The sequence below is a fragment of the Somniosus microcephalus genome, chromosome 2 (genome assembly GCF_052327205.1).
Source record: "Somniosus microcephalus isolate GS21.2 chromosome 2, FLI_Smic_1.0, whole genome shotgun sequence".
NCBI classification, from domain to species: domain Eukaryota; kingdom Metazoa; phylum Chordata; class Chondrichthyes; order Squaliformes; family Somniosidae; genus Somniosus; species Somniosus microcephalus.
The window spans coordinates 317,846,139-317,860,629 of NC_140988.1; the positions used below are offsets into that span (position 1 = coordinate 317,846,139).

At 48.3% G+C, this 14,491-nt stretch overlaps 1 protein-coding gene across 1 annotated transcript in view; it reads left to right on the forward strand.

The window, feature by feature from the left end:
* Window positions 1–14,491, forward strand: part of LOC147123535 (A disintegrin and metalloproteinase with thrombospondin motifs 12-like) — a 967,639-nt gene that overhangs the window by 932,509 nt on the left and 20,639 nt on the right. The gene's annotated exons all lie outside the window — the stretch shown is intronic.

Below are 14,491 nucleotides of genomic sequence, written 5' to 3' on the forward strand. Positions count from 1 at the left end.
ATGTTATGTTCCAATCAGCAGGAACCACGCTCTTGTGTGACACATCCATAGGAGTGCTCCGGCCCATTGTGCCAGCCGAATGGCGTAAGAAGATTTTTCAGGTTATACATGGCTTATCACACCCGGGGATGCAAGCTTCGCAACGACTTATGTCGCGCAAATTTGTTTGGAAGGGAATGCATTCAGACGTTCGGGACTGGACAAACAATTGCGTGGACTGTCAAAAATCAAAGGTCCATCGTCATGTTAAGGCTCCAGTGGCCATCTTCCCGGTGCCTGAACGCCAGTTCGATCACGTACACGTGGACTTAGTGGGTCCCCTCTGTAGTGTCCGTGTGTAGATAAAGACACTGAAGACAGGAGTTGGTTCATAGGTATTTACTAAGCAAGTCTGGGGGGGGGGTTTCTAAAGGATATACACAATACACAGGCTTATATAGCCCAAGTGGCAATTACCGGCATTACGCACACCTGGGGCTCTTAAAGGCACATACACCATAATTGCTCTTAAAGGCACATACACCACAATTCCTCCCCTTCTAGTTAACTAGTACATCATATTTTAAGTAATTATTAATTACATGTTATATGCAAAATAATATACATTGCTGTATTAATTAATTATAAGTTAGTCTCTCAGGAGGCTTCCTGATTCGGTCCGGATAACGCCTCGGGGGTGTAGTAGTTTCTGGTGGTGTAGTAGGTTCTTCTGGCAAGGCTGATTCGGCTTGAAGGCCAGTGTCGGGTTCATCGGGCTCCAGTATCACCGGATCGGAGGTAGATATGGGTATCTCTACTTCATCGTTAGATGTATAGAGTGGTGGTGTAGGTTGTCCCTTTTTGGATGACTTGATGATTTGGTCAGCATGGCGCCTTATTATGCTGTCTCCGATGTCCACGGTATACATCAGTGGTCCTAATCGTGTGCAGATAGTTCCAGGCTGCCATTTCTCGGTACGGTAGTCCCGGGCCAAAACCGGTTGGCCTATCTGGAAGGCCCTAGTTGGCCTTTCATTCATGCCCTGAAACTGCCGGTTCTCCACGTCCCTTCGGATGTTGGGCTTGACCAAATCCAGCCGGCATCTTAGGTTTCTATTGTAGAACATCATGGCGGGAGTTTGGTTAGTAACCATATGCGTTGCATTCCTATATGCAAATAAGAAGTTATCCACCTTGTGCTGAAGTTTTATGTCTTCATTACCCATGGCCTTGATGGCCTTCTTGAAGGTCTGGACAAACCTTTCAGCCAATCCATTGGTGGCGGGATGGTATGGGGCGGACGTGTAGTGCTTTACCCCATTGTTCTTTAAGAACTTTCTGAATTCTTCGGACACAAATTGCGGTCCATTATCAGAACATATCTGCTCCGGCAGCCCATTCCTGGCAAATATGGTCCTTAATACTGTGATGGTTTTTTCCGTGGTGGTGGAGGACATCTTTATTACCTCCAGCCACTTGGAGTGTGCATCAACTGCGATTAAGAACATTGAGTCCATAAATGGACCAGCAAAGTCGATGTGCACCCTTTGCCAGGGAGATGAGGGCCACTCCCATGGATGTAGAGGGGCCTGTGGCGGAGCATTTTGGACCTTCTGGCATCCTAGGCAGCTCTTGGACATGTCTTCGATGTCTCCATCAATACCTGGCCACCATACAAACGCCCTAGCTAGGTTCTTCATTTTCACTCCACCCAGATGCCCCTCGTGAAGCTCCTTTAGCACTTTATCCTGGAGTTTGGGTGGAATCACCACTCTGGATCCACACATCAAGGTTCCTCGGCACACTGACAGCTGTTCTCTTCTTTGCGAGAATGCTGGCAACAGTGGTTCGCCATGTGCTGGCCATCCCTTCACTGTTAAATCGTAGACCCGTGAGAGAGTAGGGTCATTTCTTGTCTCCCTTTCAATGGCAGAATTTGTCACCGGTAGACATTCCACTATGGTAGAGTGGAATATCTCTACTGGGTCTACTGTTGGTGCCCCTTCTATCGTTGGCAACGGTAGGCGTGATAAACCGTCAGCATTCCCATGCTGTTTTGACCCTTTGTATTCAATGTTGTATTGGTGTGCCCCTAGAAAAAGGGACCACCTCTGTAGTCTTTGTGCCGTCATAATGGGGACACCTTTTTTAGGGTTGAATATGGAGATGAGGGGTTGATGGTCAGTCAGCAAGGTAAATTTTTGTCCGTGTAGGTAATGGTTGAATTTCTTCACTCCCCATACCAGGCTGAGTGCTTCCCTGTCTATCTGGGCATAGTTACGCTCAGCTGAGTTCAATGAGCGTGACGCAAAAGCTATCGGCCGTTCCGAGCCATCAGGGAATCTATGGGACAATACCGCTCCTATGCCGTAAGGGGATGCATCGCACGCCAGTCTGATTGGTAGTGATGGGTTGTAATGAGCCAAAATTTTCTCGGATGTGATTAAGTCTTTACATTTATGGAAGGCACGTTTACAGTCTTCGTTCCATTTCCAAATCACTCCTGTCTGTAGAAGATTATTAAGAGGGTGTAGAATAGTTGATAAGTTCGGTAAAAATTTATGATAGTAATTTATTAATCCCAGGAATGACCTTAATTGTGAAACATTTTCAGGTGCTGGGGCTTTTATAACTGCTTCAATTTTTTCAGGTGACTTATGCAACCCTTCCTTATTAATTATGTGGCCACAATATGATATCTGATTTTGGAAAAATTCGCACTTGGGGCGATTTGCTCGTAGGCCCCGTTCTTTCAGCCTAGTGAGCACCTGCTCCAAATTGGCAAGGTGCTCGTTGTCGTTTTCTCCTGTTATAAGGATGTCGTCTAGGTAGCATTGAGTCCCCGGAATCCCTTGCAGGACTTGCTCCATAGCTCTTTGCCAGATAGCTGGAGCTGATGCTATTCCAAAAACCAGTCGATTGTACTGGTACAGGCCTTTGTGTGTGTTTATTGTGAGATACTTTTTAGAGGTCTCCTCAACCTCCATCTGTAGATATGCCTGTGCTAAGTCAATTTTTGTGAAACGTTTCCCTCCGGATAGTGAGGCGAAAATATCTTCTATCCTCGGAAGAGGATACTGTACCGTGTGAAGGACCGGGTTTACAGTCACCTTAAAGTCCCCGCAGATGCGAATTTTTTTCTGTTCCTCAGAGTTATTTTTCAATGTTTTTTTCATGACTGGAACGATGGGTGTTGCCCATTCGCTCCAATCTATTTTGGATAATACGGCTGCCTTTTCCAAATTCTTCAGCTCTGCCTCGACTGCCGGACGTATTGCGTATGGCACTGGTCTTGCCTTAAAAAATTTTGGAATTGCTGTATCTTCCACTTTTATTGAGGCGGTGATGCCTTTCAAGGTTCCTAGTTTCTCTTGAAACACTTCTTTGGCGTTGGCCAAGATGTCTTTTAATCGTTCAGGTATGATGTCATCATTGTTTTTTTCCTTACTGGTCACCATCAGTGCCTGAATGGAGTGCCAGTCTAAACGTATCTTCCTTATCCATTCACGTCCCAACAACGGTGGACCACCATCTTGTAGAATGTATAAATACAACTTTTGTATTTCTTTGCCGTTGTATACCACAGGCACCCTTATTTTTCCTTTGGGGTAGACTTTCTGCCCCGTATATGTTTTTAAGATAATGGATGTGTCTTTTAGAGGTATATGCGAAAATAGCCTCTCGTAATCTCGTCGATTTATTACGGTTAGAGCTGATCCTGTATCTAGCTCCATTTTAACTGGGGACCCTGCTATTGTGAGGGTAACCCAAATGGTTTGGTAATCCTCTTTGGCAAGTACATTATGTAATTTGAGACAGCTTAGTCTCTTGTTTCCGGAGTCGCTATCGCTATTCTGGTCTTCGGAGCTATTGTCCGTCATCATTTGTACCTTCCTGTACTTTTCTTTATTGATTTTTTGTTTTCTGTCAGTGGATTTATTTTGTCCAGATTGGCATACCCGTGCAATGTGTCCAATCTTACCACATTGCCTGCATGCTTTGCCCTTGAACCAGCAGTCCCTCTGGTTATGGGTGGATGTGCCGCAGCGATAACATCTTCCGAACTCCTGTGTCATTTTATGGGTGCCGAAGTCCTGTGTCTCTTGTTGTATCTCTGCAGCTCCTTTTGCTGCTGCTTCGTATGATACAGCCATACTGAAAGCTTTGTCCAATGTTAAATCTTTTTCAGAAAGCAGTCTTTTTTGTGTTCCTTCACTTAAGAAACCGCAAACAAATTTGTCTCGAAGATAATCCGATAGTCCTGCTCCGAATTGGCAGTACTTTGATAGCTTTCTTAATTCGGTTAGGTAATCAGCGTTACTTTCATTCTTGTGTTGATTTCTCTTGAAGAACTTGAATCGTTCCGCTATCAGCAGCGGTGTTGGGTTTAAATGCTCCTGCAGGGTATCAACAATTTCTTTAAAAGTCTTGTCCTTTGGCTTGGCTGGAGTGATTAAATTTTGTAACAGCCCATATGTCTTCGCGCCCATTAAGTTCAGAAGTACTGAAGCTTTTTTTTCATCTGTTATTCCATTTGCAGTGCAATAAACCTCTACTCTTTCCACGTATGTGGTCCAATCTTCTATTTTGCCATCAAAAGCCTCAATATTACCAGATTTAGGCATTTCAGAAAAGATATGGCGCTTCCCGCGCTTTTTTTTTTTCTCTCTATAGCAACGATATGGCGCTTCCCGCGCTTTCCCGCCGCTGCTACCGATAACAACGCTGTTTTACTGTGGTTTCCGTTTATTCACTGTTGGAGACTCGTTCCTGACGGAGGTCTAAACGCTGACCTGCTTGCCGCGCCGGCTGTCTCTCGAGTGCACCCTCCCAGTCCGTTATTGCTTGCCTCCGATTTCGCTGCCTGTCTCAGCTGTAGAGCCCGCCGCTGGAGCTCCAGCCTGACGCCCAGGAAGGATTAGCGTAGTACCTGTCACCAGCTTGGCCAGCTGGTGAAACCACAGTTTCTCTTACTTCCTTGAGTCTTCTGGACGCTGGAGGAATCGATGTCCTTGAGGTGCTGCCGAATTGCAGGTAAGTCCGTTTCCACTTCGTCGCCACTGTAGTGTCCGTGTGTAGATAAAGACACTGAAGACAGGAGTTGGTTCATAGGTATTTACTAAGCAAGTCTGGGGGGGGGTTTCTAAAGGATATACACAATACATAGGCTTATATAGCCCAAGTGGCAATTACCGGCATTACGCACACCTGGGGCTCTTAAAGGCACATACACCATAATTGCTCTTAAAGGCACATACACCACACCCTCCCCACTTCGCGGGGTTTCATGCATCTCCTGACAATAGTGGACCGCACTACCAGGTGGCCAGAGGCGATTCCCTTGGTCGCTACTACTACAGCGGACATATCCAGGGCGTTTATTTCATCATGGGTGGCCCGGTTTGGGGTGCCATCTGACATCTCCTCTGACCGAGGTCCACAATTCACGTCAGAGTTGTGGAACGCAGTTGCACAGGGCTTGGGTACCAAGCTGCACCGTACCACCGCTTACCATCCGCAAGCGAACGGTCTATGTGAGAAGTTTCATCGGTCTCTAAAGGCGTTCCTCCGTGCCAGCTTGCGTGGTCCCAACTGGGTGGACAGACTCCCTTGGGTGATGCTAGGCCTCCGTACAGCCCCTAAGGATGACTTCCAGGCTTCATCGGCTGAGTTAGTCTACGGTCAAGCACTTCGAGTACCAGGGGACTTCCTCCCTCCACATACAGAACCGTGGTCGCCTGCTCAGCAGCTCCTTCAGCATCACGAAGTGGCAAAGAATTTCCTGCCTATTCCAACCTCGCATCACAACCTACAGAGGTCTCATGTTCCAGCAGAACTTATGAGTTCCGATTACGTTTTTATTCGGCAGGATGCTCATAGAGATACACTCAGACCACCTTATGCTGGACCGTTTCGTGTCATCTCAGCGGGAGAGAAATTTTTCACGGTCGAAGTGGGAGGTAAGTCTGATACCATCTCTATCGACCGACTTAACCCAGCCCATCTGGATTGGAGTGAACCAGTTGTTGCTGCCCAGCCACCTCGCCGTGGACGACCACCGTTGGCTGCTAGACCAGTTATGCAACAGCCCACCATTGAACTGCCTGCTTCTGCCTCATCCTTGCCTACACCTTCTGCTACTGTTTCCTCCACCCCAGATACACCGCTTCAGACACAGCCAAGCACCGGCTCGTCTCCCAACGTTCCACCGTCCGAAGTTCGTAGTCGTTCGGGCAGAATCATTAAACCTCCTGTTCGTTTGACGCTGTCTGTTAAAGAGAATTCTGCGGGGGCGCCTGTGGCGGAGCCACCAAGAGACACTGGGCAATCAGTAATCATTCCTTTAACTACCATGTAGTGCAGCTGTGGACTGCACCTTTAAACTGTATGTAGTTTCTTGCATTTTTGCGTGATGACGTCATGACGCCGATCACGTGACCCCCAGTTGGCGCGGAGAGCGTGATGACGTCAGCTTCCAGTATTTAGTAGCAGTCTTAGAGAGGCTGTGAGGCTGCACAGACCTGTTTACATCTGCTCCTGTAGTTTTACCAGTTAAGTTGTTTGTTTATTAAACTTGGTTATTTTGTTTCACTGCGTCGAACTTCATTATTCGGATAGGAACTTCCGTTCCTACATCCCCATTTTGATATGCAACACTCACACCATGCCTACAACTTAAAATGCACAGGGAGGGAAGATGGTTAGTGCACCTCACTCCTTCACAGTCTGCCTCTAAACATCTATGTCATGCATTCTTAACACTCACTCCATTAGTCTGTCTCAAACACCACTTGTGTCCCTCACTACAGGAGAAGAGAGCCCACAATAAAAGGGAGAGAGGAGGACAGGAGGAAGACCACCATCCCTGGCTCACCTTATGAGTGCTGAGGAGGCAGCCCTGGAGATCACTGGAGGTGCAGAGGAGTTGGCAGTGGGGGACAGAGAGACGGGCATAGAACAGCAAGCTGGTGAGAGAATTGATTTCCAACCCTCTGATTTAGCAATCATGAGTGACTGATATGGAATATGATGTTCCTAGAGATTGAGTACTGAGCATCTGCACAATGGCATGTATCTGCAACCTACATTTCACTTGTCTAACGCATGCATTTACTCCCACACAGGACCATCGAGAGCCCCGCTCCCCACTGTACAGGAGGAAGAGCAGGAGCACTCCTCAGAGGAGCCATCAGCCTCTGAGGGAGCAGCATCACCAGCACTCAGCGCACCCAGCACCAGTGCAGAGACGCATACCTCAGTGGGTTTTGTGCGAGATAGAGTAGTGTTGTCACCTGGTGTATCACAGCTCACAGGTGAGCAGAAGCAGATGTTGGAGGCAGGGACAGCAGTGGAGAGTCCTCGTCGGAGGATGCTGAGCTCTCCAAGCTCTGCTCAGCTGCATGTAGACGTTGAGCCTCTGGGGCCATCCAGAAGGAAAGGCATGCTGGAGCTTCAGGGACAAGTGCAGGAGGCTCTGAGTGGGTTTTTTTCCACGGTAACTGCGAGTGTGCAGAGAATGGAGCAATCCATGCTAAACATGAGCAATGTCGTGGTGAACGCTTTGGGCAATGTAGGAGCTGCAATGGAAAGATTGGCAACCTCCATTGAGCACATAAATCGCCAGACTCAGGAGAACATGGTAGCACTTTCAAATAGACGGTCATCCATGGAGGATAGATGAGAGAAACCAGAGGTTCATGGACGTCCTCGTCATGAGGAATTCAGTACAGTGACAGGTCCACATGGCCCCACCGATGTGCAGCGAGGTGCTCTCCAGCAACTTGCTAGCAGTAAAGTGCGGGTGACCATGAGGGGGACGGTGATGTAGGAGCACAAGGAAGTGGGGGCTCCTCTCCAAGCGCTCACACTCCCTTGCCACTGCCAAGCCCTCGGTCAGAGCCCCATCTGCCTGAGGCAACAGGAATGGCCGAGTCTGCCCCTGCACAGCCGCGGGAGGAGCAGACTTTGGCAGGGCCCTCAAAGGTTCCCAAAACCAGAGGATGGCCACCAAAGGCATCTAAGCAGGAGCAGCAGGGAAGTGAGTAGCCTGGCACCACACCTGCTGAAGCCACAGGGGTGTCACAACGTAGAAGCACGCGTAAGACAACGGTGTCACGTTTGATATCACAAGGGTTCTCACTTGAGTGGTATGATATAATTGTTTGAAAAGTTTCTGTTCATAGCGATTTTTGTAATAAATTTATGTTGAACCAAGGTTTGGCATCGTTGTGGTGACAACTTGAGGTGGCAGTTTAGGGTAAGTATGCCTTTAAAATCCAGCAATGCTGGTTACAGTGCACCTATAGAGCCCAACACGGACTTGCAGCCTAAAAACAGAATATGCCTCCTAAATGACTCAATCACCAAGCTGAGAGATTTCTAAATGACTAGATTGAAGACTGCAGCTTTTACACTGCACTTGCAGCTCTGAAGCCTGCAGCTCGCTGGTGTTCATGCCACACTGACCTGGCATGTTGTCCGAATGTCGTGAAACCCTAGCCAGCAGCTGGAAAATCAAAAATAAACCTGAAAACTGCTCACAAGTACCTGTTAATCGGCAGTTAATTGCCTTTAATCCATTTCCCGTCGCTTGATGTCGGGTCCATTTGCAAATCAGGGACCCGACGCTCGGGAAGGTTGTGTGGAGGCGGGATGACGCCAGGTTCAGAACCCGCCATCAATCACAATGACTTTAACCTCTGACCCGCCTCCAAAGCCGCCCTCTGAGCGCCGGCAAAGTTCCAACCATTAAAGCCATAGAGACTGAACAGCATAGATTCATCAGGATGATGCAAGGGATGGGAAACTAAAGCTATGAAGGCAGATTTGAGATACTGAGACTGTTTCTGCAGTTTGAACGGATTTAACAGAAGTTTTTTTTATAATCATGAAGGGTTTTGGTAGATTGAACAAGGAAAGATTTTTTTTAATTAGGGACAATTTAAAATTTTGACTAAGAGAGTGAGGAGAGAGGTTAAGTGAAATGTATTTACATAGAGGGTTGCTGGAGCATGGAAAGCTTTGTCACAGCAAGTGGTTGTGGCAGAGCTCATTGCATCTGAAAACGGAATAAATATTTCAAACAAAGGAAGAATCAGGGCTATGAGCAGTGGGATTACTTTCTGATCACACATAATGGGCCGAATGGCTTCTTGCTGTGCTGTAAATTATTCTGTTTCTCAGATCTTTCAATCTGAGGTGGCTGGGTACAATGTCTAACAGGCACATTTTTTCTTTTTTTTCTTCATTCATGGGATATGGGCATCATTGGCAAGGCCAGCATTTATTGCCCATCCCTATTGCCCTTGAGAAGGTGGTGGCGAGCTGTTTTCTTGAACCGCTGCAGTCCAGGTGGTGAAGGTACTCCCACAGTGCTGTTAGGGAGGTAGTTCCAGGATTTTGACCCAGCGACGATGAAGGAATGGAGATATATTTCCAAGTCAGGATGGTGTGTGACTTGGAGGGGAACTTGGAGGTGGTGGTGTTCCCATGCGCCTGCTGCTGTTGTCTTTCTAGATGGTAGAGGTCGCGGGTTTGGGAGGTGCTGTCGAAAAAGCCTTGGCGAGTTGCTGCAGTGCATCTTGTAGGTGGTACAGACTGCAGCCATGGCGCACCGGTGGTGGAGGGCGTGAATGTTTAAGGTGGTGGATGGGGTGCCAATCAAGCAGGCTGCTTTGTGACTGCAGCATGGCTGGTGGAAAGCTGCTGACTTTCGGTGGGGGAGACTGCAGATGGCCTTCCAGGATGACTCGAGGAGCTCTGGGCCTAGTAGCCCGGCTTTGGATTGCACCACCTCAGCAAGGTGGCAGTGGTGGGAGGATGAATGCTGTCATCCTGAGAGAGGACAGCAGGGTCAGCCTCCACAGATCTATTGCCACACCCTAGGGGCAGCGCTGCAGCAATCCTAGTAATCTGCTGGAGTACAGACTGCTGGATCGCTTTAACACCCTGCAAGCCGCTTTCTACACTGGTAAAACCAGCAATAATGGCAGCAGTCTGTGCTTGCATGACTTCAGTCTGAGCTTCCATTACAGCACTCAGACATTGGTGGCTTGTGCATGTGTTGCAATGGAAGCTGAGAATTCAGCCATCAGACGCTGCATGATGGTCGAGTCCACAAGTGCGCTAATGGATCTGCCCAGCCCTTCCACGCTGGAAAGGATGGGCTCCAAGCTCTGCCCAAAGCGTTGTGCCAGGCTGGAACTGGACTCCTCCATGCTCCTTGGCATTGCATTCAGGCTTTCTGGGAAGCCTGCAAATGCACCAAACATTTCATTGTGCATACCCATCAGTGTTCTTCTGTAAGTCGCCCCATTGAGGTCTTCATCTGAGTCCTGTGCAGCAGAACTTGTGTGTGATCTTGTCCTCCAGGGAACTAGCACCTAAGCTACCCTTTCCCCCTGTCCTGGCTGCAGGCCACTTGTACCCGGTGTCGTACCACGTGCAGAGCACACATCTAACCTATCCTCTAAAGTACGCAGGGTGTCAGTATCTGAGCTGATGGCTGGGAGTGTGAAATCGAGTGACGGTGTTTCTTCTTCTGTTTCTGGACTCTCCCCTCACTCTTGTTCTTCGAACACTGACTGGGCAGGCTGCAATTCTTGGGTATCTGAAATAAGATAGGCACAAGGATAGGGTTGTGGTGAGGGGAGGGGGGAAAGCAAAAGGTGCATGTTTACACCATGTGCAGATTGTAACTCAGAAAACATTGTGGGATGAGGGGAAAGTGGGATGTGAGGAGGAGGATAACATATCAGGATACCAGCATCTTGAACTCCTTCTGCCCTGCCACTGGTCACGGCTCAGCCATGCCCCTGCCAAGAATGGTCAGCACCGTCTCCTCCAAAGGGATGAGTTGATGCAGACGAGCCTATCCCCCGTCAGTTAAGCTCTGCTGCCTGCGGTTAGACACCACCGTTTCTTGTAAGAGAAAGGAATATGTGTCAGTGAGTGTGGTGATGTGCCTGTCATGGTTGAATAGCTGACAGTGTGTTCAAGCTTTTAGATGTTGGTGTGAGTCTTGCAGCAGTGGTAAGTGTCTGAGGGTGAGGTGAAGATATGAATGTGAGGTATGAGTTGTGTTTGGTAAAGATTGTTGATAGGTGAGTGATGGGGCTGTGGTGCATTGAGCATTGTGTGATACTAGTGGTGCAGATGTTGGGATATGGCATTTGAAGATGAATTCACTGACCTTGACTACGCATGTGAGCTCATTAAACTTCTTCCTGCTGTATTCCGGGTCCTCGGGGCCACACTGCTGGCATTGACTACATTGGCTATCTGCTCCCACTGCACTCTCGTCTGTTGCCTGGAAGACCTCCTGGTCCCCTGTGGGAAGAGGACCTCTCTCCTGGAGTTGACCTCCTGGACCAAAGCCTCGAGTGCTGCATCGGAGAATCTCAGAGCCCTTTCTCTGGCCTGTTGAGCCATTACTCAATCTTGTTTTTCTGATAGCAGCCTTCAACATCACTTCCACCACTTTTGCAGGCAGAAGTCACCTCCCCTTTAAGATGTACAATCTGCCTTTAAGTAGTGCAGGCTAGCTTTAATTGGAGCTAGCCTCGCACAAGCTTGGGCCCCCTGCTGAGTGTTCAGTGACTTAGTAGTGCGTCCAGCATCAGGCTGAATGCTACAATCATGCAAAGTAGCAGACAGCATGAATTTTACATGCTGCCTGCAGTCCTCCAAGCGGGCGTGGGTTGCTATTGCATCGCGATCCCCACGCCAGTTTTCGGGGGCTACCGAATTTCTAGGGCATAAGGTTTTCGTTTTCAGGATCAGCAGGGCTGGAGGCCATCAAGCTGCAGTTTTTGCACTGCAGTGAGAAGCCCCGGCAGCTGGCTGCCATTAGTGATGTTGTAGGCTTCAGAGGTGCAGCGTTCCTTCTCCAGTCTGGGATGCATGACCATATGTAGGAATGTTCTAACACCGAGGAAAGGCCAGGACATGCGAACGAGGTCAAGCCAGAAATTTGTCCAGGTGTAGCTTTCCGTAAAGCCAACCCCACCGCCTCATAAATCAGGAGACAAACTCTTAAAAATCATGAGATTTGGTAGGAAATCATGAGTTGCTATTTTTTTCCCACCCCGACCCCTCCCTGACCTTTGCTCCTGGACAGGAAGTGCATTCCACAACCTTTGCTGCTGGACAGGAAGCGCATTCGGCTGTCACTAGCCAATTGTTGATGTAAGAACATAAGAAATAGGAGCAGGAGTAGGTGAATCGGTGGCCCTGCTGTCACACCACTCGCAGGCTGGCCTCGCTCTGCTTTTGACCGTTACTCTTTCCGGTACATAACCTCCTCCAGCCCTACAACCCTCCAAGATCTCTGCGCTCCTCCAATTCGGGCCTCTTGCGCATTCCCGATTATAATCACTCCACCATTGACGGCCGTGCCTTCAGCTGCTTTGATCCTAAGTCCTGGAATTCCCTCCCTAAACCTCTCTGCCTCTCTCCTCCTTTAAGACGCTCCTTAAGACCTACTTCTTTGACCGAGCTTTTGGTCCACTGCCCTAATATCTCCTCCTGTGGCTCAGTGTCAAATCTTGTTTGATAATCGTTTCTGTGAAGCGCCTTGGGACATTTTACCACTTTAAAGGCGCTTTATAAAAGCAAGTTGTTGTTGCTGTTATCAACTTCTGGCCAATGAATGTCCTTCTTTGAAATAACATAACCTGTAAACTAGTGTTCAACACTCTTCAATTTACCAGTGTAATTAAACCACAGCAGACAAGGAAAGATTGAAATTAGGTGTTAAAGTGGTTGTTAATTTATTGGAACATTGTTTGTGCTGCAAACAAAAACAAAATATAAACCCCTACAGCAGGGATGGCTACAGTCCAACTGCACATGTAGAATTTTCCACAGTCAGTAGGCTATTATCTGAAGAAATTGTAGGTTTTAACACTGAGAACATGTTTAATTAGTTGGAGAATGAGATTATCTAAGTTTGCAGTGACTGCTGCCGCTGACTCTGCAAACACCAGGTCAATCTGCCTCAATAAATCACAAGACATTCACATCACAGTCGATAGAGTGAGTTGGACCCCTACCTTGAGCGCTTAAGACCGCACTCTCCACCTCTAAACAAAATGGGGGAGACGAGCAGGACGCTTGCTGAAATTATCAACCCTCATCAGTCTCCAGCCTGGAGACCCTGCTGCTGCTGCACTCCTCCCCTGCCCCGCCACCAAGCTGGTTGTCCGGGCTCTCTTTTTTAGGAGTCGTTAGCTCTTTTTATTAATGACGATTCTAGTGTACAAGTTTGAGAAGTGAAATTAAATAAAGCACAGCAATAAGAATCTCTATTACAAGCACACAGGCAGAATTGATCCACGGGAAACTGGTACTATACAGTAAGTACAGAGTCTGAGAAAATCATCCTATGGCAATTGGTCTTTGACAAACTTTCCATGCAGGAGATATAGGGGGAAAAATTCAGTTGGTTTGCGCCTCCCGTTAGTGCCTTAAGAGGGCGCTAATGGGGCGCAAAGCAACTAGTGCCCGTGGGTGGCGATGTTTGCGCCACTCACGAAATTAACTAGACATTTTGCGGCGGCGCTAAACACTACTGCCATGAACTCCTGCGCCGGCAGATCATGACGTCAGTCGAGTGCGCAGCGCCCTGGAGCAGATATTGAGTGGCGCCCCCTGCCTTACCGCTTGCCACTAGCAACGACAGATTGAGGGGAGCGTTTTGCAGTGAGGAAGGGGCTGGGATAAAAGCATTATTAAGTGACTGTAAACAAGCCACTAATGATTTTAAATGCCTCCCCCGCTGCTGCCTGTCGATCTGCTCAGCGCTGGCAGACCCAACATCAGCAAAGTCCAGTGTGTGCGCATTTTGACATGTGGGTTCCCGACCCAGTCAATCATTTTCAATTCAACAGCTGACCCGCCACCCATCCCGTCTGCTGAACGCTGGCAAAATTCTGGCCTATGCCTCTATTTATAAAGCCCAAGATCCTATGGGGGAAAAAATTGGTGCGCTCCAACAGAATGTCCGGTATAACCGGCAACTCGAGTTAATGGCCGCCGAAAATGGTCACAGCACTAACGTTGAAAAATCAAGTGAAAAAATGCACTTTCAGCCCTTACTGCCTTTCAAAAGAAACATAAACATTAAAGATAATTTCCAAATGGCTCGAGGAACTTCGGCTCCGAGTTGAGGAGCTGGAGTCCGAGCTGCAGACATTGCGAGACATCAGGGAGGGAGAAAGTTACCTGGACGTTTTGCTCCAGGAGGCAGTCACACCCCTTAGATTAAATACTTTAGAATTGACATGTGGTCATGGACAGGAGGGTGTGATTGTGAGTGAGGCAGGTACGGGGATCCAGGAGGTAGTATTGCAGGAGCCTCAGTCCCTGCACCTTTCCAACAGATTCGAGGTTCTTGCAACGCTTGTGGACAAGTGCAGGGACTGCGGGGAGGACGAGCTAACTGACCACGGCACCGTGGTATAGGAAGCTGTTCAAGTGGGGGGAGCAAAAAGGAAGGTGGTTTTAGTAGGCA